The sequence below is a fragment of the Camelus ferus genome, unplaced genomic scaffold, assembly GCF_009834535.1.
Source record: "Camelus ferus isolate YT-003-E unplaced genomic scaffold, BCGSAC_Cfer_1.0 contig299, whole genome shotgun sequence".
In the NCBI taxonomy this organism is placed as follows: Eukaryota; Metazoa; Chordata; class Mammalia; order Artiodactyla; family Camelidae; genus Camelus; species Camelus ferus.
In genome coordinates this window covers 1,415,788-1,443,403 of record NW_022588424.1, presented here as the reverse complement: position 1 = coordinate 1,443,403, position 27,616 = coordinate 1,415,788, and the positions used below count along the sequence as shown (strand labels likewise).

At 36.0% G+C, this 27,616-nt stretch overlaps 1 long non-coding RNA gene across 1 annotated transcript in view; it reads right to left on the bottom strand.

The window, feature by feature from the left end:
- The window catches only part of LOC116662527, a 157,516-nt gene extending 137,737 nt beyond the window's left edge, over positions 1 to 19,779 (bottom strand). The window contains exon 1 of the long non-coding RNA XR_004318490.1: positions 19,591 to 19,779. This is a non-coding gene — a long non-coding RNA (uncharacterized LOC116662527). The remainder of the gene's footprint in view (positions 1 to 19,590) is intronic.
- Positions 19,780 to 27,616: the final 7,837 nt, after the last annotated feature.

Sequence of the window (27,616 nt, the reverse complement as noted above, 5' to 3'; positions counted from 1 at the left end):
TAACAACTGATGGGGTGAACAGAAGGTGAATGGAAGGAACAGCCGCAGGGAGCAGCTGCCTCCCCAAGGTGCTGGGAGAAAAGTGAACAAGGAAGAACCCACAGGTTACGAGGGTGAGACTCAGACCTCTTAAGGGCATGAAAGGACCACAGTAAGGACCCCTCACCCACCCGTACAGTGAAACCTGCAGGGCCTGCCACTGACTTACCAACTCACCACCACGCAAAAACGAATACCCAAGAAAGAGCACAGCCCTCCTTCCTCCAGCCTAGCAATCTTCCTCTGTGCTCGATGCTGGCGGAGCCTAACCTCAAGCCCCTGATGAAGAAGAAATGTTGTTTGCTGAATTCAGTTCCAATAGCACAGAGTAGGACAAAGGAGGGTGGGTTTCGTGCTAAGAAGCAATACATTAAGGACTGGCACACTCCCAGCTTTTTCCCCCCAAGTATTTAAGGGAGTTTTCAAAGGATCATGTCCACTATCAACATAAAACAAATACGTAAGTGAGTCGTTAGAAATACATAAAAGCAGGAAAATGAAGGCGAATCCAGGGGTTTTATAGACTCACAAAATACATGCTTTCATGGCTGGTACCTATTTTGTACACATTACTGAACTTAACTCTCACAAAATCCTTGCAAGACAGGTATTATCCTCAATTTTATAGGTGAAGAATCTCCCTGAAAATCAAGTCCTTTTTTAATTGCAGGGCCAAAAATGGTTATATGCCAAAGTTTATAATTTCCATTATATCGAACTACCTCCTTGGGATGTCTGTGGAGGTGAGATATGATTAGGAAGAAAGACATTCAGAATGGAAAGTGCTGCCTTTGCTCTTTATTTTTTCCTTTTTATTGCTCTGCTATTTTTCATAGGCAAACTTCCTCACCAACATTGCTAGCACAATGATGTATTAAAATGAGATGTGGGAACCCAGCAAGTGTAGTAACAGCATTCCATATAGATGGAACTAGCACACAAACCGCAACATTTCTCGTGGGAGTAGTAGAATCCAGTTTCTCTATCCAAAAAGAAAAAAATGAGGAATGTGTAGCTCTAGATCTATTGGTACTCAAAGCTAAGCTTTCAAGCCAGCAAATCAACAATTAATATTTAAAGAAGAAATAAAAGCCAGGTCAGCAGCAAGCATCCTTTAGAAGTCATCACAGAGACTATTTTTATTGAAACTTTCATTTTGTTGACCCATTTTTATGACTTTTATTATAGGATACCTTTAGTCATACACTCAAGAGCATCATTTCAAAACTCCTTTAAGAAAAAGATAAAAATTTCAGGCACCACTGAATATTTTACCAGTGTTCATTAGAAACAAAACAATAATGGTGAGTCAAACTTGAGTGCAAGGAGAAAGCAACTGGTCTTCTGTGCGAGGAAAATGCCACACAGGGTTCATCTGAGTAAGAGAGACGGTTGTTATTATTGTCCAGACTTAGCCAATTTTGTCACTGTTGTCCACAACAACAACAACTGGAGCAGATTTAGAATTTGTCCTTCTCAGTGGATTTTTTTCTAGCTTCTGCCACCTTTATTGCAATACACAACAGGTGGGTAATGAACAGAGTGAAGCGGACAATTTGACACAAGGAACTAAATAGTCTCATGTGTCTAACATGAGCTGGGATGAGAATGGTGACGAAGAACTCAGTGATTAACTTTGCTCAAAAGCAAAGATCTGATAGAAGGAGCAATTTGGTAGATCAAATGAGACTGTGTATGTAAGAGCATTAAGGGAGCAGTAAAATGTGAGGCTAAACCTTCAACAGGTTGAATCACAAATGTGATCCTTCCTGAGACTGTAGACAGTTTAGCTTCATAGGTGGATTTTTGTTTTCCTTATTTTAAATGTAAGAGAAAATACAGAGAAGAGAGCAAGAATAAATGAAAACCTGTTATCAGTGACACAGAATTTAATCTGCTTAACTATAGTCATTTCACTTTTGCATGTTGTATTTTTTTATATCATTACAATCACATTGCCCATAATAATTCTACTTCCTCTTGGCATCTTATTTGATGTTTCTTACCACTTTTCACAATTTTAAAAAACATTCCAGTCACATCATCTAAATATAATACCATTTGATCAGTTAGTTCAGTTCTATATCTTTATAACTTCTAGGGAATTGTATTTTTTAAGAAATTCTAAAATCCAGTGATACTAGTGGAATAAAAAAGAACAGCCAGCCAGTGTAAACTCCTTCAATTGTCTCTGCTACTTTCCAACAACACTGAATGAATGGATGCCTGCTGAAAACATTTTCCCCAACCCCCATTTTTTAACATAGTACAATACACATAACATAAAATTTACCACCTTAACCATTTTCAAGTAGAAAATTTAATGGTATTAAATGCGTAATATTGTGCAACCGTCACCATCATCCATTTCCATAACTTTTCATCTTGTAAAACCGTAACTCTGAACCCAATATACAATAACTCCCTACTGTCTCCTTCTCCTTGCCTCTGGTCCATTCTACTATGATTTTGACTACTTTAATATCTCATGTAAGTGGAATCATAATGTACTTGTCTTTTTGTGAATGGCTTATTTCATGTAGCATAATATCCTCAAGGTTCATACATATGCCAGCTATAGTATATGTCAGAATTTCCTTCTTTTTTAAGGCTACATAATATTCTATTTTACGTATACACTACATTTCGCTTATCCATTCATCCCATTGGGTTGTTTCCATGTTTTGGTTATTGTGAATAATGATGCTATGAACATGCGGGTACAAATATCTCTTCAAGACTGCTTTCAAGCTTTGGGTATATTCCCGGAAGTAGAATGGCTGGGTCATACTGTAATGTTATTTTTATTTCTTGAAGAACCACCACACTGTATTCTACAGCAGCTGTTCATTATATTCTCACCAACAGTGCACAAGATTTCTAACTTCCCTACATCCTTACCAGTACAGCATTTTCTGATTTTGGCAGTAGCCATCTTAATGGGTATGAAGTGGTATCTCACTGTACTTTGACTTGCATTTCCTTAGTATCAATGTTGATTTGAGCATCTTTTCATGTTCTTATCAGCCACGTGTATATCTTCCACTCCCTAACCAGAAATGCCTAATCAAGTCTTTTGCTCATTTTTGAATCAGTTTGGGGTTTTTTTTGTTGTTGTTGAATTTTATAAGTTCTCTATATATTCTAGATACTAACCCCTTATCAGATACATGACTTGCAAATATCTTCTCCCATTCTGTAGGTTTCTCTATTGAAACTGTCTTTTGATGCATAATTTTTTAAAATTTTCATGAAGTCTAATCAACTTTTTTCTTTTGTTGCCTGTGTCTTTGGTGTCAGAGGCAGGAAGTCATTGACAAATTCAATGTTGTGAAGTTTCTGCTCTATATTTTAGGAGTTTTACATTTTTAGGTTTTTGACATGTTTTGAGCTAATTTATATATATAGTGTTAGGGAAGTGTCCAACTTCATTCTTTTGCCTATTGATATCCAGTTTAAAAACTGTATAAAAGGTGAGTGTCAAGGTTAACTGGAGTATTTTAAGACCAGTAAATTGAAGGGATAATGGTATTAATAACTATATTAGAGCAACCCAGAAGGTAAGAGTTAGGCCATGCCATCAATTCCTAACGCAACAACAACAGATTACTACCAAGATCTCAAGTGTCATACATAATTCACAGACACAGCTGAATAACTGTGCAGATTTTCCTGTGTGGTCTCTCATAATTTCTCTCTAAAATACAAACACACAGAACAAAACAAAAGCTGGCAGACTAGTTACTGACAAGATCTGAGGGTTTCCATAAGCTGCAAATCCATGGATAAAATTGGTGAAGGGGAGGTACTTTACCCATCTATGTGTTGCACATAGGTGCAAAGAAACTAAAAATATGAATTCACCTTCCCATAAAACATACCTACTGGCTCAGAATCCTGTTGTGTGTTCCAACCATTTGAGGTAGACAACTGACTTACAGACAGACAGATTAAAAACCAGATTTTCATCCCTCTGTAGCAGGAGTCGACAAAATTTTTCTCTCTAGAGCCAGATAATAAAATTTTAGGCTTCATGGGCCATCAGGTCCTTGTGTAACTATTCAACTCTGCCATCATCACATGGAAGGAGCCATAGACAAATATATGAACAAATGGGCATGATCATCATCCAATAAAACTTGATTTATGAAATCAGACAATAGGTTATTGTTTGGTGACTCCTGCTGCATGGTATTTCTGGATTTTCTTTTATTTTGTTTTTGTTTTTTTTCAGGCAGCCTGAGTAATCCCTCTGTCTCTTAGCACTCCCTAAACACCACCACACTGTCAATATCACCATGACCCTGAATCACTTAATAGTACCTATCCTTAAGTTTCACCTTACTTTTTACTTTCTCTACAAGGCCTTCCCTTACCCCATTGCTAAAATAAGGTTCCTCATGTTAAACTCTATTGAGCTGCACGTACTTCCCTTTCCACTGCATGTACCCCAACTCTAATGTTTTTATCAACTACACTGAAGTTTCAGGAGATCAAGATGTGTGTCCATCATCTATTCTCAGCACAGCCCAGTATATAATGATGCTCAGTAGATACTGGCAGACTATAATAAAATTGAACGGAATAGAAATGAAAGATAACAAAAAAAAAGTTTAAAACTTCAAACTTAGCTTAAGGGAAAAAAGAGCAATTTTGACATAAAAACAAATCAATAATATAATTAAAAATACTTTCAGAAACTGTAAAATTAAAGGACAAAAACTGTCATGAAAAGAAGAGTCAAAATGACAAAAAAGCAATCTATATTTAAACATACTCTGGAAAATACTGAGTATAGGAATAACAAAAATATCATTAAACATATGGGAAGAAAAAGAAATATAACAATAAAAAAATCACAATTTTATCATCAAGCTAATTTTACAGTCTAAAACACTAATATATGTCAATATCTTTGAAGTAAAAGACTAATTGCTATCTAATTTATGTGTGAAAGAAACAAATTTTTCCAGCTATCCCTGTGTTCCAATATGCCAATTTATACCTTTCTTGAAAAAATTTGTGTTTTATACAACAATTGACTAAATGATGGACCAAAAACAATAGGATAATAAAGGAGAAAAAATTAAATTGAAAAACTTTAAATACACAGTGAAACCAATTTAAAAAAGAATTGAGTAATAATAAATGGGAACTGAATGCAAAATAGTCCTCAAAATAGATGTTTGTAACATGATTATATGATAATCTAAGGTTTTCATATCTAAGCTTCTATATATATATAATCTGGGAATGGAAAGAAAAGTGGAAGTAAAAGTTTAGTAAATGCCTCATTTTGCCTGAGTGGGACTCAGAAGATACTTCTGAATTTTCATCTTGTTTTAATAACCAAAGATGAGTAAGTAAAAGATTTTACAGGTTTTAAATAGAACCAACAGATGGTTGAAACTAGTATTCATAACCATCAAATCATTTGGAAAAGTTAAATAAGTTCATATAGTAAAATATCAAAAAATAGAAAACATCAAAAGACAAAGGAACAAATATTGCAACTTTAAGTTTTTTCTGTATAGCAAAGGGAACTATATTTAATATCTTGTAGTAACCTACAATGAAAAAAATAAGAAAACAAATATATGTATGTATATGTATGACTGAAATAGTATGCTGCACACCAAAAATTGATAATTGTAAACTGCCTGTTCTTCAATTTTATGTAAAAAAAAAAAAATTGGTTTAGTCAATGAATGTAAAGAGCTCGATCTTCTGTCTTAAAAAGTAATGACTCTCATAAAACCCAACAGACATTTTTCCTAAAGAAAAGATACTGCGCAAGTGCAAGGCAACATGCTCATGAAAATAAGTTCAACATCATTAATTTTCAGGGAAATGCAAATCAAAACCACAAGATACTATTTCACACTTACTAGGATGACTATAATAAAAAAGAGATAACATGGGTATGGAAAGGGTATGGAAAAACTGGAACCCTCATAGACCGCTGGTGGGATGTAAAATGATACATTCACTTTGGAAAACAATCTGGCAGTTCCTCAAAAAAAGAAGAAAAAAAAAAAAAAAAAAAGAACATAGACTTCCCATCTGACCCAACAATCGCACTCCAAGGCATATACACAAAAGAAATGAAAACACATTTCCACACAAAAACTTGTACACGAACGTTTATGGCAGCATTATTCATAATGGCTAAAAAGTGGAAATAACCCAAATGTCCATCAGGTGATGAATGGATAAAAGAAATGTGATATAAGCATGCAATGGAATATTATCCAATCAAAGAAAGAAATGAAGTCCCAACAGATGCTTGAAACATGTAAAAACCTTGAAAACGTTATGCTAAATGAAAAGAAGCCAGACACAAAGGCCGTGTCTTATATGATTCCATTTATAAGAAATGTCCAGAAGAGACAAATCTATAGACAGAAAGTAAATTAGTGATTGATTAGGGCTGGGGTCGAGGGATACAGTGAGTGAGAGGTGATGACTAATGGGTACAGGATTTTGTTTTGAGGTGATGAAACTCTTCTAAAATTGCAGTGATAACTGTGCAACTCTTAATATACTAAAACCCATTAAATTTTATACTTCAGTGAAGTGTAAGGTATATGAATTATATCTCAATAAAGCTGTTACCAAAAAATATTAAAAAGCTACAAGGTACTTTGAAAAAGTACACCTAAGCTGAAAAGACAGAAAAAGACTGAATAAAGATCAGGGGCCAAAAAAAAAAAAGGAAAATGAGCAAATTAACTTCAGATAAAAAGAAATTTAAGAGAAAAAATCATTAAGGGAAATAAGATCATTTGATAGTAATTAAGTAGGTAAAAACCAGCATGAAGATACAAAAGTCAGTGACACTGATGTGCTTACAATAAAGCATTAAAAAAAAGAAGCAAAAATTAATAAAAATATAAGAAAATATTAATAGAACCATAGTTCTTACAGAAAAATAAACCAAGTAAAGTAAATTATAGAAAAGTAAAAATAAAGATTTAAATATATGAGTAAACTTTCTTGAAGTATCTGCCAAATGCAGCAAAAAAAAAATCCTAATAAAAACTTTACAGTATAACTTGTACAGACTATACTCTGTAATTACAATGAAATAAAATTAGAAATAAAATTTTAAACAGTAACATAGCATTTTTAAAACTAAGAATTATTGTGATAACTATTTCCAAGGCAGTTCTGCACCAAACCCTGAAAAATACTTCCAAAATCTCTACCACTTCTTCAAAAAAATATTTTCTAATGACTCTAGCCCAGTACCTTCTTTTTCATAGTATCTGTTATTGTTCTTAGTCTAATTCATATGGTTATTAGCTTAATAGGATATGGATTTGTTTTATAATTGAGCCATACATGTAAATGCCTTAATGTCAGAGACACTGCAATAAATGTTTTTTATTATTACTAATTTAAATATCTTCCTGAACATCGAAGGTCCCCAGTAAATATTTATCAATTGATATTATTGTGTAGTTCAGAAAAGGAGTGGAAAGAAAATTAAGGGACAAGAGTTCTTACTGGACAGCTGCATGTAAATCAATGAAGTTAGAACACTTCCTCACCCATACACAAAAATAAACTCAAAATGGCTTAAAACTTAAATGTAAGACAAGACACTATAAACCTCCTAGAAGAAAACATAAGCAAAACCTTCTCTGACATAAATCTTAGCAATGTTCTCCTAGGGCAGTCTACCCAGGAATAGAAATAAAAGCAAAAATAAACAAATGGGACCTAATTAAACTTACAAGCTTTTGCACAGCAAAGGAAAACATAAGCAAAACAAAAAGACAATCAATGGAATGGGAGAAAATATTTGCAAACAATGAGACTGACAAGGGCTTAATTTCCAGAATATATAAACAGCTCATACAATCTAATAATAGAAAAACAAACAACCCAATCCAAAAATGGGCAGACCTCTAAACAAGCAATTCTCCAATGAAGACATACAAATGACCAAGAGGCAAATGGAAAAATGCTCAATACCGCTAATTATCAGAGAAATACAAATCAAAACTAAAATGAGGTATCACCTCACACCAGTCAGAATAGCCATCATTCAAAAGTCCATAAATGATAAATGCTGGAGAGGCTGTGGAGAAAAGGGAACCCTCCTACATTGTTGGTGGGAATGTAGTTTGGTGCAGCCATTAGGGAAAACAGTATGGAGATTTCTCAAAAGACTAAAAATAGACTTACAATATGATTCAATATTCAACTCCTGAGCATATATCCAGAAGGAACCTTAATTCAAAAAGATACATGCACCCCAATGTTCATAGCAGCACTATTTACAATAGCTGAGATATGGAAATGACCTAAATGTCCATGGACAGATGACTGGATAAAGAAGTTGTAGTATATTTATACAATGGAATACAACTCAGCCATAAAAAAAGAATAAAACGATGCCATTTGCAGCAACATGGATGGACCTGGACATTGTCATTCTAAGTAAGCCAGAAAGAGAAAGAAAAATACCGTATGATATTACTTGTATGAGGAATCTAAAAAAAAAGACAAATGAACTTATTTACAAAACAGAAACAGACTCCCAGTCATAGAAATAAAACTTAGGGGTAGGGGGAGGGAAGGGATAAACAGGGAGTTCGAGATTTGCAGATACTAATATATGTAAAATAGATAAACAACAAGTCCATACTGTATAGCACAGGAAACTACATTCAGTATCTTGTAGTAACTTATGGTGAAAAATATGAAAATGAATATATGTATGTTCATGTATGACTAAGGCATTATGCTGTACACCAGAAATTGACACATTGTAAACTATAAATTAAAAAAATACATACATCAAAAAAAAAGTTTGTTGACCATTATAAAAAAGGTTTAATGATTCTCAACATGGCAATTTAACTCCCTGAATTTTATTATTCTCCTTCATTAAATGAGGTAGTATTAAAATATTTTTAAGATTTCATCCAGTTCTAAAATTGTATGATTAACCAACAGGGAAAGAAAAGACATCCCTCAGTACACCAGAAAATTTCTCTCCATGTGCAGTAACACTGGTTTCTTTGAATGTCAAGGACTCGAACAGATTGTGCATTGTTGAGAAGAGAGTCACCCTCAATTACTCATCAATGATGGAATTTGCGGTTTATTTTCAGTAACCCAGTGTTTTCTTACTACCACCCACCAGGTCCAGGGGGGATATACATGTGTCTGAGTATGTGTGTATATTTGCCTCTGTGACGACATTCCAAGACTAATATAAACACCTTCTAAATTACCCATTACTCGGTCACTTCTCTTTTCCATTAGAAAGAGGTAGCCTACATTTATTTGCCTTTGAAGTTCTAACACTCTACCCTTTCCATCACCTCTCTCTTAAAGACTGATCTCTTCATCTTTCCTATATGAGGTCCACACTGCAAACAGTTCTTTAAATTTAGGTACTGGCATAAGCATTTTATACTTATTTAACATTATATTAAATATAATTATAATTTGATATAATTATTGCTTAATATTTAACATAATTAATGTAGTATATTCAATATAACTGCATTTAATATTATTGCATCAACTAAAAAAAACTTAAAAGAATATATCCCAAGAGATAAACAGTGAGGTGAGATCATGCATGATTTTTGTATTTTTCTCTTTGTATTTCTATTTTCCTACAGTTTTATGGATTGTAAACATAATTATTTATGCACACACCCACAAATGCCCCTCAGTTACCTGGAAGCAAAATCAAAGAAACTTTCACACAACTCTTTATTACTCTTCATTCTACTTTAAGAGAAAATTTCTGATGGTACATGAAAAAGTTCAGATAAATACCTATGAATTTACTCTAAAAACAAATACTTTAATGTATGAATGACTTCAAATTGTTGACATTAACCCTTGAGTTAGTAACTACTTTGAATCTATGAGAACTCAAAATATGTTTAGTTTCAGGATAGTATACCTATTAAGGCAAGAAAGCAGAATAGTATACTTGAGAAAGATTTTCAATTATCATGGCCAGAATTCAAATAGAAAACTCAATTAGTCAGAATATTCTCTAAACATCCATTAGTCAGGCAAGTTTCATTTTGCAGGGTCTTGTACAGAAGCTTTTATATATCAATAGATATACACATATATCCATAAATAAGACTAATTAGCCACATTTATAAATTAAACACTAAAATCCATTCCCATATTAAAAAAGAATTAAATTTATACTCCTACCAAGACTTTATATGATCATTACACATCCCTTTGCTCTATTGCTGAACTTGAATGTACCCACCCAATAAAGCCTACTTTACTGGGTGTGCTTCCATAAAACATTCACATTTTATCGTACAGTAAAGTTACAATTTATGCTAAATACTTCACTATTTCCCTAAAGATAAATCCAAATGAATCAAATATTAAATGATGTAGCAAAGTGTATTACTGTAAAATGAACTTCCTCTAAACGTGTTAATAATCTCTAATGTTGAGAAGTAAATGGCTGTGATGTTCTCTTTTTAATACTTCAGTCTCACTAAGGCCAAGAGCCTAATTCTCTCTCATTCCTATCAGTTACTACCAGGTACAAAGAGAAGCACACTGTGTTTATGAGATGGGGTTCCTTTTCTACTCAGCATATAAAACCTCCTATTATTCTATCTTAAAAGTTATTGAATTTACTTTTGAATGTTTGATAAGACAATGATGGACATTCATTAATAAGAGACTATATAGCTTGCATATTTTAATCCCAAAACTCTTCCATCAAACTCAAATATCTAAAGGAATAAAAGTCTCCAGGGACCTAACATTCTTATTTTTCAGCTCCAATTTATTCTCAGCAAGACTTGGGTGTCAATAAGGAAGGTAGGGTATACCTACGTGCTATGTAACAAATTACTACAAACTTAGCAGCTTAAAATAACATCCATTTATTAGCTCACAGTTTTGTAGCTGGAAACCCAGAGGGTGCAACTAGGTTATATCCTCAAAAGACCAAAATCAAGGTCACCCAAATATGTTCTTACATAGGCACCTCGGAAAAATATCTGTTTCCAAGTGCCTTAAAAATGTTGGCAAATTCAGTTCCTTGTGGGTGTCAGACTAGATAATCCTTTCCTAGCTGGCCATTAGCCTCAGGGAGGTGGGGGTGGAGGGGGCTAGAGGCACTCAGCTCCTAAAGGCTGCTTGTATTCACTGGCATGTGTACCCTCCATCATAACCAGCAAGAGAGCATCAACGTTAACTTTTCATTTTCCTATCAGTTGTAAAAAAAAAAAAAAAAAAAAAAAAAATTTAAAGGGATTCTAAATAATTAGATAAAGTTTACCTGGATAATCTATCTCAAGGTCAACTGTGCCACATAACATAATCTTATATAGGAATGATCTCTCATCATATTCACAGGTTCCAGAAATTAGAATGCAAAATCTTGGGGAGCATTTTTAGAACTCTGCCTGCCAAACAGGGAACTGGAAAAATTGAGATTAGGTGTTTAAACAGGCTCCAGATGTTAGAGTCTATGAACTTAAATGACAGGCCAAAGATGTCTTCCTGGAGGAAGGGCATTCAGGGGCACAGTCTAATGTTAATTCCATATTAGCATTAGGAAAGAACTGTCAGACCCTAACAATTTTTTTTTTTTTTGCAAATTTCACCTTGGAGAACTGCTGAGAGCCTCTTATCATGTAGATGAATCATCATAACACATTTTACCATTTGACAATTATTCTTCAAAAATGCCGCTTTCAAAATGGCCCTATTATTCTCTACTGTCTGATTTATAAAACATATGTATCTAACTGGACTTTCTTTTTGCTTTAACATGTGTGTTGGGTGAGGGTGGTGATGAAGAGATTCATTTCCTAAAACTTTGTAAAACGAAACCATATACTAAATAGCACCACTACTTTCTGCTACAGGATGAAGAATGGGAATGAATCCTTTGCTCTGAGCACCTGTGCTGGATTTTTGCCTTCCTGGTACAAAAAGCCAACAGATCCACTTCTGGGATCTACTTCAGTGGAAGGTTTTTGTTTGTTTTGTTCCCAAGCAATTAGAGTAAGTCATGCTTCTCCTAGTTAAACACTAGGTGTTACAACCTGAACACATGGCCCAGGACCCCACTGACAGAGAAGCAAGATGTGGAGATTCAATCAGGACAGGCAGGGTGGCTGGGGAGCACTGAGGGGGTGTTTTTTCCCTACTGAGGGCAAGAAAGAGACAGAGGCCTGCAATTTGTTTCCAATAGTTGGTGGTAAAGAGAACCCTGTGATTGTCATGTTCGGAGCCTCCAGTGTTTTAAGATGAGTGGTGTGCTGCCTCAGGGCATTTATGTTTAAAAAGCTCAGTGGAGCAAGAAAAGATAAGAAAGGACACAAAGATTAATTCTGAAGTTCCTGTTAAAACCAAATGCTTTAATCCTGGGAAAGTAGGGGAAAAGATATTTTTGTCTAGTACATACAGCTGAATTCATCTTCAAAATTACCAAGAGGCTGACGTACATGCGGTGGGAAGGCAGGAAATGTTTAAAACAAATTTCTTATCCTCTGAGTCAGGTTTCAATTCATCTACTGTGTTCACTGTGTCTGTCACACGTCAATAGATCTTTATTTGGAACTCATTACTATAATGATTTTGAGATTAACTTGATGAATCAAAAGACCCAAATAGGGAGAAAACTGTTACCAAAAAGTGGGGCCGGGGGGGGGAGTGTTTATTTCCTGGCATACTTTTTTTTTCTTCATGTTATTAGCTGTAAATGCAAAAACCAGGCAAGAAGCAATAATGGATTACAGATGCCTTCCTGAAAACATGCTCAAAACCACTTAATAATGCTTTATGCACGTAAGTTTGAAATAATACACATTCACTGACAATGTTTTATAAATTCTTATGTTATTCAGTCAATAGTCCCTCAACAGAGGAGTAAGTTCTAGAGTGCAGGCAATGCCTAGTCTTTACTCACCATTTCAAACCAAATGATAAATATATATATATATATAATATATATTTCTTGATTGACTTGTAATATTTGCATTTGGTGTTTCATTTGGAGATGCCCAAACACCACATAGAGCTAAATGTTTCACCAGATGCCAAAGGGGTCCCTTGAAGAGAGAGCTACAGAAACCTGCCCAAGTTTGCTCCTCTTGTCAGTAAGTTCTAGAAGAGATAACTCAAGAACCTGAAGCATCTTTAATCTACTCCCTCCCCACTTAGTTAACATATTGCAGATATCTGCCTCAGATTTAATCTAAAAAGGAGACAGTTCAGATGAATTATCTGGGATTTGTTGAGGACATATCGAGAGTATATTTTTTAAAAATCTGAAAGTAATGAAATGGATTCACATTCTCTCCAGGATTAACCTAAGGCTTTGCCCAGGTCCACAAAGCAAAGAGGAAGGATGCATGTGGTCACTCCTCCCTACTGCACTCACAGTATACACACCGCTGCTTACCCCTAGCAATCTCCCCAACGAAGACAGGAGCAGCTTTAAGGTCTTTTAAAAAAAAAAAAATACTCCTGAGTATTTTTCATTCTGAAGTGATTCACAAGTGAAAACCTATTTGCCATCATTTGACTGAATCACAATTTCAGAATTCTTCACTGGTCTTCGCTGAGCTACACACAAACCCCACATTAGACACAGTCATTTTTTAATTGAAGTAATGGTTGACTTACATTATTATATTAGTTTCATGGGTACAACATGGTGATTTGATATTTGTATAGATTATACACCATACACAAAAATAAATTCAAAATGGATTTAAGACTTAAATGTAAGACCCGAAACCACAATTTGACAATAGTTTGTATATTGTACCTTTCAAGTAGTTCAGAGTCTTTACATACAATTTAAACTCTACTCTATCTTACGCTTCAGCTTCTCTCATTTTGAACCACAATATTCTCTCCAGATCATTTTAATGACTTCATATTAATTGGGGAGCTTGTGAAATAGACTCATCAAGGAATGTAGTGGTTTTCCAGAATGCCATGTTACTGAAGTCTGGCTTTGATTATCAGGAAAAAAGCAAAAAAGCTGTTGATCCTTATTTATGATGTTTCATTCTAAAATGTGGAAAACGTTTTCTGGGATGAAAGTGAGTCATTTAACATTTACATTTCTCAACAGATATTCACTGAGGAAAGTATAAACCAATTAATGGAAAGGATTTCTCTAGAGATAAACATTCAAATGAGACCTACAGAACTTCTGATCTCAAAACGCATAAACTAAAGGCTTGCAAACACTGTCCTTGTCACAACCAATGTACAGAGTGTCTACTTCAGTAATTATGCCTTAGAAATACTTAGCCATGAGCCAGAAAAGTGAACTACCAACACCTGAAGCCAAACACCAATCCAAATGCAGTCTTCCCTCTACAGAAGGGATCGCCTCTACCAGGGCACTACAGATTCTAAGGCCTTTAATCGCCTTCCCCCGACTCCTAATCCCCACATTAACACCTCATAAATAATTAGAATCCTAGAGCTAAAATAATGGAAATTTCTAGCTGAAATAAAATCATATCTAACAAATGATAAATTTATTTAAGGTCTGGACCACCAGCGGACATGATATTACAACCAGATATACCATCCACTGGAAAATCAGAGTAGAAAGCTCATTGGACTTGATGACTTGTATGAATCCCACATTGATTGGCACCTTTCTTGCTTGAGGGATCTTGAAAAAGTCACTGAACGTCTTTAAAGCTCAATTTAAAAAACACTAAAGGTTTGCCATGCTACATGGACTCTACCCGACCCTGGGACAAAAATATGAATATAAAACTATCTCCTGCCATGGACAGCACAAGGCATAAAGAGGAGACAGCTCAGAAGTCAGTAGGTTTACTAGGACATTTAATGGAGACAGAGCTCATCTTTCTCACAAATTACTTTTATATAAACATGCTTTGTAAACTGCCATACAACATGTACTTGTACGATCACTGCTTATTTAGTGCCTGTTGCATACAGATACTGTAATCATATACATATTGTCAAATTTTAATGAACTATGATTATGTACTTAGATGAATAAACTGGACTTCAGGAAAGTTAAATAACTTGTCCAAGATAACAGCTTCTAAGAAACTACAGAAATAGGATATGAAACTCGATCTGACAGAGAACAGAGCTGTCAATTGCCAACATGCTATAGCATCTCTTATGTGCTTCTCATAATAATAAGGTAGTGGTCTTCTCTAGACATGTGCCATGTCTCAAGTATCTGGTAGGCCATTCACTGTAGTAGATACCTTCACAAGCTTAATCTAATCCTGGTTTCTGTAGCATCCTTCAAGGGAGGAGAGAGTATGGGAAGATGATTGAAACTACATCAGTAAGAGTTGTTCTCTCTTCATCCAGAGCAGACCTTAGCTTCTGCCCACCCTAGCTAGAGTCACTACAGAGAAGACCATAATCTAGGGGTATACAGTGCAGAAGTCATTCTGACCACATCCCCTGCCCTCATCCTCTGGGGTCAGAGAAGATTTGGACCTCTTCTGGACCCTCTTACTCAGGGATCTGAGCAAGGGTTTGAAGAATGGGGCAGGCTCCTGATAGGAAAAGATCGGTGGAAGGTATTCTAACTTGATGAAAACACATGGTCTAACAATGGGAAAGAAAAAGCACAGAGAATATTCTGGCAATCATGAGCAGTAACTCTGACTGGACCATAAAGACCACAGGAGACCATAGTGAACAAATGGGATGAAGAGGATCACATTTAAGGATCACATTTAAGGCAGCCTTTACTACTAGGCTTAACGATAATTAAAACTATAATTACAATAATCATAACAACTTCTATTTATTAGCACTCAACAAATGTCAGGAAGATGACCAGCACTTAAATATTTAATCCCTCCAAACACTTTATGATGTAGATATTACTACCACTTTCTACAGATGAGGAAACTGAAGTTCATGAAGGTTAAGTTATCATCCCTAAAGTTACAAACTTATGGGTGCAGAGCTGGGACTCAAGTCCAGGTCCATCTCATTCTAAAGATGTGTTTTTAATAATTATAGAGTTATTGCCTCATGAAAGATTCTGGTATTTATATGGAAAAAGAAACTAATTTACTTAAAGGCTTTTATTTGACCCCCACAAACACTATTTTCTGAATGTTTAATTCTCAGTCCTCTCCTTCCTTGACCCATCAGCATTTACCATCAGTTGGTCATTCCTTCCTCCTTCTTAATTTGCCTTTGAGGACAAAACAATGTCTTGGTTTTTCCTGTGCTTCACCTTCTCCATCTTCTTTAGAGAAGTCTCTTCTCCTCATCCTCCTACTGTTAGGGTAAACAAACATCTTGTCTCTATCAACACTCACTCCCTCTGGTGATCTCATCCAACCTGACTACCTTTCAATTATCTTCTATATGCTAATGACTCATAAAGCCATATGTCTAGTCCAGACCTCCCTCTAGAAGTCCAGACTCATCCAGCTGATTTCTTTATCTCTCCACTGAACTCCTGATCTCACCCCATACAAACCTACTCCCTTGCATTCTTTAATTTTTTTCTTGATAGTGATTCCATCTTCACCACTGTTTAGGTCAAAACTGTGACATCTTTGGCTTCTCATTTTCTTTCATACTGCATTGTCTAGAACTTTGGATATATTCAAAATATCCAGAATGTGATCACTCTACCTGCACTGTTAACTACCCAAGTCTGAGTCACCATCATCTCCCATTTGGATATGCAAGCCTCTTTCCTTCTATGCTGCTTCTGCCCTTCCCTCTTGACGGTCTATTCTTAGCACAACAGCTAAACCAATCTTTTCAACCATGAGTCAGATCGGTCAATAGCCCTATATCCATTCATCTCTTGATGGACACTTAGGTTACTTCCATATCTTGGCAATTATAAATAATGTGGCTATGAATATTAGGGTGCATGTATCTTTTCAAATTAGTGTTTTTGTTTCTTTTGAATATATACCCAGGAGTAGAATTGCTAGGTCATATGGTAGTTCTGTTTTTAGTTTTTTGAGAAACCTCTATACAGTTTTCCATAGTGGCTACACCAATTTACTTTCCCACCAACAGTGTAAGAGGCCTCCCTTTTCTCCACATCCTTGCCAACATCTGTTACTTGTGTTCTTGATGACAGCCATTCTGACAGGTGTGAGTTATTACCTCACTGAAGTTGTAATTTGCATTTCCCTGATGATCAGTGATGTTGAGCATCTTTTCATGTACTGTAAAGATGTGTGTGTGTATATACATATACACACACACACACACACACAATGGAAAACTACTCAGCCATAAAAAAGAATGAAATTTTGCCATTTGCAACAACATGGATAGATTTGGAGGGTATTATGCTAAGTGAAATAGATCAGAGAAAGAAATATTGTATGATATCACTTATATGTGGAATCTAAAAAATACATCAAGCTAGTGAATATCAAAAAAGAAACAGATCCACAGATAAAGAGAACAAACTAGTGGCTATCAGTGGGGAGATGGAAGGGGAAAGGCACAGTTTAAGGAGATGGGATTAAGAGGTAAAAACTACCATGTATAAAATAAATAAGCTACAAGATTTATTGTACAGCCCAGGGAATGCAGCCAATATTTTACTTTTTGTGTGTGTGATATTAATATTAGGCTCTGAGTTTATTTCTTTTTAACATTTTTTAATTGAGTTATCATTTTACAATGTTGTGTCAAATTCCAGTGTAGAGCACAATTTTTCAGTTATACATGAACATATATATAGTCACATTTTTTTCTCTGTGAGCTACCGTAAGATCTTGTATGTATTTCCCTGTGCTACACAGTATAATCTTGTTTACCTATTCTACATTTTGAAATTCCAGTCTGTCCCTTCCTACCCCCCACCCCCTTGGCAACCACAAGTTTGTATTCTATGTCTATGAGTCTGTTTCTGTTTTGTATTTATGTTTTGTTTTGTTTTTAGATTCCACATATGAACGATCTCATATGGTATTTTTCTTTCTCTTTCTGGCTTATTTCACTTAGAATGACATTCTCCAGGAACATCCATGTTGCTGCAAATGGCGTTATGTTGTTGGTTTTTATGGCTGAATAGTATTCCATTATATAAATAGACCAGAATAACTATAAGTGGAGTGTAACCTTTAAAAATTGTGACTCACTATGCCCTCATTTTATACCTGTAACATATATGATATTGTACATCAGCTATACTTCAATTTTAAAAAGGCCCCCCCCCAAAAAAATGGCTTTATACGATTTGTTTCCTCCCTTACTTGACTCAGTAGCTCCATAATGGCACTGGCTTTCAAACTGATTTCCAATTTGCTTTAGATGTTTCTCCTACCTGGAGGGACCTTTCCCAAATATCTGCTTGGCTAGTTCTCTCTTCTTTCAAGACTCAGCTAAGATCTCACCTGTACAACGTCTATCCTTATCATCCCATGGTCATCCCTTAAAACTGCCCACCAGCACTACTGATCACATCCTCATCTAATTTTTTTTTTTTCCAAAAGGGCTTACAACCTTCCAACCATATCACACAAGTTATTTATTTATATGTTTATTGTGTGTCACCTACTTCCCCCAGTAAAATGTAAGCTCCTTGAAGGCTGTTTTTTCACTCTTCACAGTTCTCAAATGACTATAAATTGCCTGGTACAAAGGTTTTCAATAAACCTTTGTTTACATTCATTTGAGTGTTGAATAAATGAAATAAAAACAGATATAGTATGTGTTTCTGTTCCCTTTGCTTGCTTTGTCTCCCTCTCCTCCTAGACGTGTTTTCCAAGTGGGGTTTGTCTGGAGGGCCTGGCCCTAGAGGAGGGCCAACCGGTAGAGCTGCCCTGAAGGGCTGGAGCAGACCAGTCTCCTCCTCCACCCCGAAAGAGACGATAGAGCTCTGAGATCCTAGGCTGTGAATATTGCTCCGGAAGGCCAGTTTCACCTGGGTCTCAATTCACTGCGTGCTCATTAAGGAATGAGGGCCTGGAACAATTCACATCCTCTAGAGGGGATGGGGAGCGGGCATGAAGTTCTCCAGTCAGTAAGCGTCCCACAGGGTGAAACTAGGAGTGCTGGTGTGGGGAAGGAGCGGGGCTCTGCCCTAGAACCTGCCCTGGGCGTCACCGAGAGGGGCGGGCAGCAGCGCCCCAGGAAGTCAGCTTCTTTAGAGAGGAGCCTCTCCCCCAGGCTACACTCATCTTTTCTCTGAGTTTGTTTCCTCGCCTTTTAATTGGGGCTAAAGTCATCCTCACCCAACGTAGGCTCACAGCAGCCAGAAGGTCTTTCTGGACACAGATGTCAACTCGTCCTCCCTGCTCCCCTTACCCCCCCCCCCCCGCCCCAACCCCAGCAGCTCTCTATTAGCGCCTGGCACTCAGTGGAGGTCACGGTCTCCATGCTGACCTAGGCCTTCAAGAGTCAGGCGCTGCCTCCAACCCCTCATCCCTGGGCTCCCCAGGCAGGGGCCCCTAAATCCTGGTTCCCGCTCTGCGGGGACCACCAAAAAAACCTGTGGCTAGAAAACCAAACCAATCCCCTCCCTAAAGCCGCAGGGCAGGCATGAGCCTACGACGGTCCTTTACTCACCTTGGCCTTCGGAACTGGCTCTTGCGGAGAGCTGGTACAGGACTAGCGCCGCAGAAGCAGCGAGACAGCGTCTGGCGTCTTCAGGCTTCAGGCGCCCGGCTTCCGGCTTCCAGGAGGCGGGAGGAGAGAGGCTTCCGGGAGGCGGGAGGAGAGACGCGGGCAGCCCCGGATGTGGGGGAGGGGCGCGGGACTCGCCTTTAAACAAAAAATCAACTCAGATGAAAGATTTTCTTGTTTGATGAAATATTTTTTATCCCCCCAATTAAAGTAACTTACATCTTCTGGTAAGTAACTGCATCATGCCTGGGCACTTTTTAAAACTTCGGAAGGGGGCTGATAAGTAAAGCAGATTGTCCTTTAAGGTGCCAGTCATTCTACACCCAAACTTAACTTGAAGGGGCATATCTAGCACACTGCAAGTGATCAATAAATACTTGTGGGGTGAAATTAACAGTCATATTTCAGATTACAAGAGTTCTGGAGAATAGGTAGCTAGGGCTGGACCTGGAAATATGTTTGGGGGAAAGAATTGAAAATAATTAAGAAAAAGTAGGTTCGGACATCACAAAATTGCTATGATTCCCAAATGACAAGGTTTTTTATGCACATGTAGAGTGACAAAGGCGTAGGCTTGGAGGAACACGTGTGAGTAGACTACCTTCCCTGTGTTCTAACTTGAATGTGTGATAGGCAATCTACACAGAAAACACTACGAGGGAAAGACAAGGAATGTTAAAGCTCAAACTTTCTCCAAGAAAAGAAAACCCACTTAAAGTGAGGTCACAAGGTGCAATATCACCCACTTACAAATATATGTGAACTCTCACATAACGTATATCACACCCCACTGATACAGTAATAAAAACTAGCTATCTGGTCTTAAAGAGTAAGTCCAAGAAATTGAATATAATTAGCCTTCCTTTTATATATCTGGATTATTGTTTTCATGGGAAATTTTATAAGAAAAGTCAGCACAGATTCAATACTGAGAAGACTTTCTGTACTGATTAAAGTTTGCCCTCTAGTGAAAAGCCCTGGCCCCTGTTTGCAAAACTCTCTACAGGTGAACCTCATCACTGTATTCCTAGAATTCTGAATGCAGTTTGCCTTGGTGTAGACCGAATTTTTGTTTCAGAGCTCAAAATTACTAGTTTGTAAGTATGTAATATTCTTTTCCTACAGTGTTTGTGCATGTGAGTGTGTGTGTGTGTGTAATGACCAAATGTTTTGTTTAATGAGAGTAGGTCACACTGATATCTCATACTAGGCTCTTATTCATAGATTCATTTTCTCTGCCTTATTCTTAGAAAAGTAAGTATTGAAACAACAAATAATCATTCTCTTTTTGATGTCACATCTATGGCAGCAGAAAACTAATTTTGTTATGTCTTGAAATATCAGCATTCACAAAAATCTTCTGGGTTGACTGTGGCTTTATTTTTACATAAAGCTTAAAAAGAGAAAACATGAAACAGTGATATAACATATTTGTCATTTTTACAGTCTTACTCCCAACCCTTCGATGAGAAAGGATACTTCTTCCTTAATGGATCCTTCAGTGAAATATATTTATTTTTATACCCCCATGACTTCACAGTGTGCTGATATGGAAGTTTCCATAATACCGCATATTTAAATCCTGAGTTTCTTCACAGTGTCAATGAGGGAGAAACAAAAGGCTGATGGAAAAAAAAGCCCCTTACATGAAAAGAACCAATAAATAACTTGAAAAAATAATGAGAAAAAAATTTTAAGTTAAAAAAGGTAAATGGATTTATGTTTGAAAATGACACATTTAAAGTATTCTCTACAAATTTCTTCCTTTATAAACAATGTTTCATCAGTTCTTGACATCCATAATAATGACGAAATAGCCTTACACATTTTCATATGTATTATTTACTAAATGGTATAATAAAAGCTGTCAGTTACTCCCTCTGCATACTAACAGGAAAGTGCAATTCTTTGTTCTAAGTGTGACTGCATTTGCACATTATAGAACTATGAAATAGTTACAAAGGGAAGGTTAAATCAATACAGCTCTAAAATTTGTACTTCAGTCTTCAGGGATTTATATCATCTTGATTTAATGAAGTATGAGGAGTAAGAATGTTGACACAGAAAAAAATATTTCGGTTTCCTCTCTATTGTACAGACAGAAAGTACTGAAGTAGGATTTGTTGACACCTAAGCAGTAACTAATTATTACCCATTTGATGCCTCAACAGTCATTTGAGAAATCTAATAGTGAAAAGCAGACACCAACTATCAAAAAGAGAAAAATGTGATTCATACTATAGTAAAGAAATACTGTATCTTCAACTGATTTAGCTTGTCAAAAATCTTTTATATTATTTTATATTTTAAAATTCTACTTAATTTTTACTGTACAAAGGTTAGTCCAGATATGTAAATAGAATTATATAGTTATTTATAACACCTTATGCACATTATATTCTTTAGATATAATATATTTGATTTTCATATATTGATTACTTTTGCTTATATAACTATTTAGTATATATTTGAAAATAAATTCCCCTATAGCAGTTTAGGACTATGCTCAATAAACAGAACAGAAACCTATCCTCTTATTTGCAGAAATAGCCAATCTCACAGTTTGTTCCAGTGAGAGCTTCAATGAGGCTATGTAAGGATTGGAGGAGAGAAGCAAAGAGCTTTGAAAAAATGTATAACTTTAATAAACAAATGAAACACACTTAGAATAATAAGCATTTATAAAAAGGTACAGGATACAGATGCAGAGAACAAACTAGTGATTACCTGTGGGAAAAGGAATGGAAGAGGGGCAAGGTAGGAGTAGGGGATTAAGAAATACAAACTATCAGGTATAAAATAAGTAAGCTTCAAGGTATATTGTACAACACAAGGAATATAGACAACATTTTACAATAACTATAAGTGGAATATAACCTTTAAAACTTGTGAATCACACTATATTGTACACCTGTAACAGATAATACGGTACATTAACCATGTCTAAATAAATAAATAAATAAATAAATTTTAAATAGCTGAGAGTAACTGTAGCATAGTAATAACTCAGAGCAGAAAAAAAGGCATAGGTTGTATAAGGATGAAAGTCAAGGTGAAATGTAATTTGCTTCTTTTATAGAATTGATCCATTCATTTCAAGTTCACATTGTTACATGTTATATATTTTCTATTACATCATATAAAGTAGAAAACTTTTTAACAATCAGCATCAATGGAAAGATCAGACTATCAGAGATGCTGGCTGTAGGTGCATTGAAAATACTCATTTACAAGACATAATGATCGCAAACTCCTGATGTAAAAGAGATCAAAGGAGAAATAACAAAATTTTGGTAAACCTGTAAGTCTAGACCTGACAATTCTCTCCTCTGTGACCTAAGGTAAGTCTCTTTATCTCCCTGAATCCCAGTTATTGTCCTATATGAGATAACTAAACCTGCTTTCCTGCCTACCTCACATGACTTTTTAAGGATATTATAAAATAGTTTGTAGTCTGTTATGTAATTCCGAGGGGATATAAAAATCAGTTTCACCTCCGTATTATGTATTGCTTAAGTTTCCCGTAAAACAACTCAAAAGTAATTAACAGCTATTTATGGAGCACTGATTACCCAGCACACACCTGGTAAAAGGCAGATGACCAGAGTCCCCTTGAGCATGCAGCAGTGGAAAGAGGAGGTGGAAATTAAATTTGAAAAGTGAAGCAAACAAATTTCATTGCAGTCAACTAAACATAATTTTTTAATATCCATATTCAACTAGAAATGCTTAGCTCATATTTTATTATACTTCACATGGGTCTCTTAATTAAGTAATAATGTTATTATGTGTCTTGGCCAATGTTCCCCAGAAAATAGAACACTAGAAATAGCTTTAAGTGTTAATGTATAATTAGGGACTACAGTACCAGGGTGCAGAAGAGAGACACAAAGAGAGTGAAGCAAGGATGGAGGGGGAGTGATTAAGAAAATGTGTTATCAGGTGGCTGCCAATAAATGTAATTGATTGCTTGATTTCCTGAGCCCCTCCTCTGAGAAAACATATGCGTAGACTACATCCCAGGACAATTCTTTGCGTGCACAGAGAATGGGGAAAAGGGAAATCATTTGTTACTAACTTCCACCAGTCAAAAGTTTTTGCTACAGCAAGCGTGCACTCTTGCTGCCTCTCAGAACCCTACAGTGTCCCATGTTTAGTAAACAGGGAATCCCTGAAGCAGAAGTGAGAGCCATCTGACCTGAGATTAGACAGTGTCTGATCACACCTGTGTGAAGTTCGACAGCGCCCATAGCAGCAGCTGATCCACAGACCAGGCCGCTGAAGCTGAGAGGATCAGAAAATGGGGCATAAGAGAGGGCTGCAATCCAACAAGTAGAGTACTTACTACATTCCAGGTTTTTTCCTTAAAAGCACCTTACTAATCCTATCTTGCTGACTTTCTCATGTTGCCAGTATGGCCCCAAATGACTACTGACCTAATAATTCAGCCTATTTCAAGGCTTCTTTGCTCATGCCATGTTACAACCAAATTAAATACACTTTAGAGTCAGGCACCACTAAAGGAAACAGGCCTATTTATTGGACATGGTAGAAAAAATACCATGATAGTTCATATCATACCATTATTCCACTAATAATTCCCAATCTGTAGTGCCAATGTAGAAAAATATTATGATCTTGCTGTTTTCATCAAATAGGATACTAATTACTTAGCACTCAAACTAAGACTAACACACTGTTGAGTGCCTGTTAAGTTGCTTTGCTTGCTATTTCAGAGAAAGTCAAGAGGAAGGCATCTGAAATTATCATGTGAATGAGGAAGCTGTATACTTCAGCAGCCCAAGCTTGGACAATGGCTCTGCTGTCTTAGAAATGATATATAGACAAAAAACAGAACTGATATTAAAATGAACTACTAACAAATTTCAAATATCTCAAGGAAAGAGGGGAAGGGGGAAACTAAAGTACAGGAAAGGGAAAAACAAACAGAAAACAACTATTTAAATTTTAGACTTAAATCCAAACATGTCACTTATTGTATTAAATGCAAGTAGTATTACTGCACCAATTAAACAGCAGACAGTCTCAGAATTAATTGAAAAAACATGAGAATCTCACCTCAGTTAAAATGATACAGGTAAGTTAAAAGCAAAAGGATGGACAAAGATAAATAATACAAGCACTAATGAAATTTGCCTTCCACAAAAATTAATTCAAGATTGATCATATATTTAAATGTAAAATGTTCAACTATAAAGCTTTTAGATTAAAATCTTTGTTATCTAGGATTAAGTAAATAGTCCTTAGATAAAACACAAAAAGCATGAGCTATAAAGGACAAAACTGAAAAGTTGAACTTCATCAAAATGAAAAACACTTGCTCTATGAAAGATACTGTTAAGTAGCTACAGACTGGAAAAAATCAATCATAAAATCATTTGGATCCTGAACCTCAACACTCGACAGTAAGAAAAACAACCCAGTTAATAATCGAGCAAAAGAACTTGAAGAGACAATTCACCAAAGAAGATATACAGTTGGTAAATAAGTCCTTCTAAGCACGTTTAACATCATTAGTCATTAAGAAAATGCATACTTAAGCGATGTTGGATTACTATGCTTCATCAGAAGGACAAAAAACTACTGACAATACCAAATGCTGCTGAGGATGTAGAGTAACTGGAACTCACATATGAAGCAAAGGTGGCAATGAAAACGGCCGAGACTCTTATAAATGAAACACACACCTACCACATGATCCAGCTATCCCACACCTCGGTATCCTAGATAATTTACAACTTAGGTTAACACAAAACCTGTATGTGTATGTGCACGGCAGCATTATTTATAACTGCCAAAAATTAGAAATAATGACAATGCTCTTCAATAAATGAACGAATAAACAAAGCATACGACATTTATGCATTGGAAACTACTCAACAGGAAAAAGGAACTACTGACAGATACAACAACCTGGGTAAATCTCAGCCCTATTATGCTGAGTGAAAGACATCACTTTCAAAGTATTACATGCTATATGATTCCATTTATAAGACATCTGCAAAAAGACAAAACTGTAGTGACAGAAAACATATTAGCAGTTGAGAGGGGTTAGGGATGGGGGTGCGGTGTGACTATCAAGTCGTAGTACACCTGAAGTTATGGGGGTGATCCAACTGTCTGTATTCTGATTGTGATGGTGGTAATAAATACGTATACTTAAGATTTCTAGAACTGTCCACCAAAAAGTCAATTTTACTCTATTTTTATTTTTTAATTAAGAAAAATGTAAATACATATGTAGGAAACCATGGGAATAAATTAACTTTGCAGAGGAAGATGTGCCCAACACAATCAAACATCAGCTTTACTTGTCCTCTCTCAAGTAACTTTAGGTAATCTTAAAAAAGAACTTTAAGAAATAGCTTTACACTATTTCTCCCTAAGCCTCCCAGATCCTCTACTCATAATAAATTCTAGGCAGATGACCTTTAAGAATGTAAATATAATTCATGCCTCAAGTATTTCTGTATTTCAAAATATTATTTCTTTCCAATTAGTTATTATAAAGCATCAAATAATATTTGTAAGGCGTACTTAGAAGTAAACTACTCTGTTGGAAAACTAATTACTACCCAAGGTGTTTATTTTTCCCCATCTCAAAAGAAGTGTGTGTGAAGATGATATAGACTGCCAAAGAATTTGGTCAGCCTCAGTCAAAATTGCACTGCCTTTGTCTAAGGATGATTTAAAACATCACACAGAAGAGTAATTCATGTGGCACTTAAAAAAAAAAATCACTTCCCGCCTGCTTACAATTGCAACTTATTAACACCCGGTGAGCTCTGGACTAAGTTCATGGTGATGATGCACATTAGATAGTAATGATTTTTGGATACAACAAAGGAGGCAGCAGTTTTCACACCTGTGGCCTGGAAGTGAGAGACTTTAAATTCCATTAATGATTTCTTGAGACAGTAGCCTCCCCACTGTGAAGTCCAGGGAAAGGTGTTCATCTGTTGTTAATATATTATCTTCTGTTCCAACCATCTGCCTAAATAAAATAAGTGTCATTTCAGAGAGGGAGCTAAATTAGGATATAAAATTCCTTAGCCCTTTTCAATAACTAGATCCAATAAAATTCAATAACTGGCATAGTAAAATTTTTTCTTCTCTCGTGGCTGTATTTTGGCTTTCTTTCTACTGTTTCTGGCCGAGTTTCTGAAAGCTACTGGCATAAACAGGAAAACAATGACCCTGATTATGTTTGATGGTATATTGGGTTCAATAAGCCACCTGGCAACCAGCAGTCTGCTAGTTACTACTGTCCTTGATAACTGACCCAATGTGAGCAAAGAGCTTCAGCCAGTCAACTACACATCTGATAAGACTTGTGCAGTTATGGACATTAGTCTCATCTCTCACAGGTAAAAGGAGACCAAAGTTTATCTATAATGGCCTAAGCTCCAGTTTAGAAGTGTATTCTTACATTCCTGAAATTCCAGAATAGGTTGGTTTGGTTTGGTTTTAGTTGAACACTCTGTTCTTGGAATGCATGTCTCTTCCTTCTGGGCTTGATCATCAGGAAACAGAGTCCTAGCTGTTATGTTCCACCTGCGCTGTTGTCTTAGCCTGCCTCTGACCGTAGGACATAATCTTATATCCCACAGACATGACTGAGTGTATTCCTGGCAGGCTTACACATCTGATCATCATCTCTGGCAAAACTTTTAGGCCTCTAACATTGTCTTCATCCTCCAATTTCATCAGCCTTGTCAAAATGGGACATTGGAGGTAAGGAGAAAGAACAAAACAGAAACTAGCTCCACACTGGAGCAAATGAAGAGATCAAATGCTAAGACTTCCTCAGACTCATGAGTTTATCAGAATATGGGACTAATGGAAGTATTATAGAAAATTCTTACTCCTTCTGATCAAGGATGCTTTCTGTGCTCCAATATGTCACATTGAACTCTGACCTCATATAAATCTTTTTTTAAAGACTATT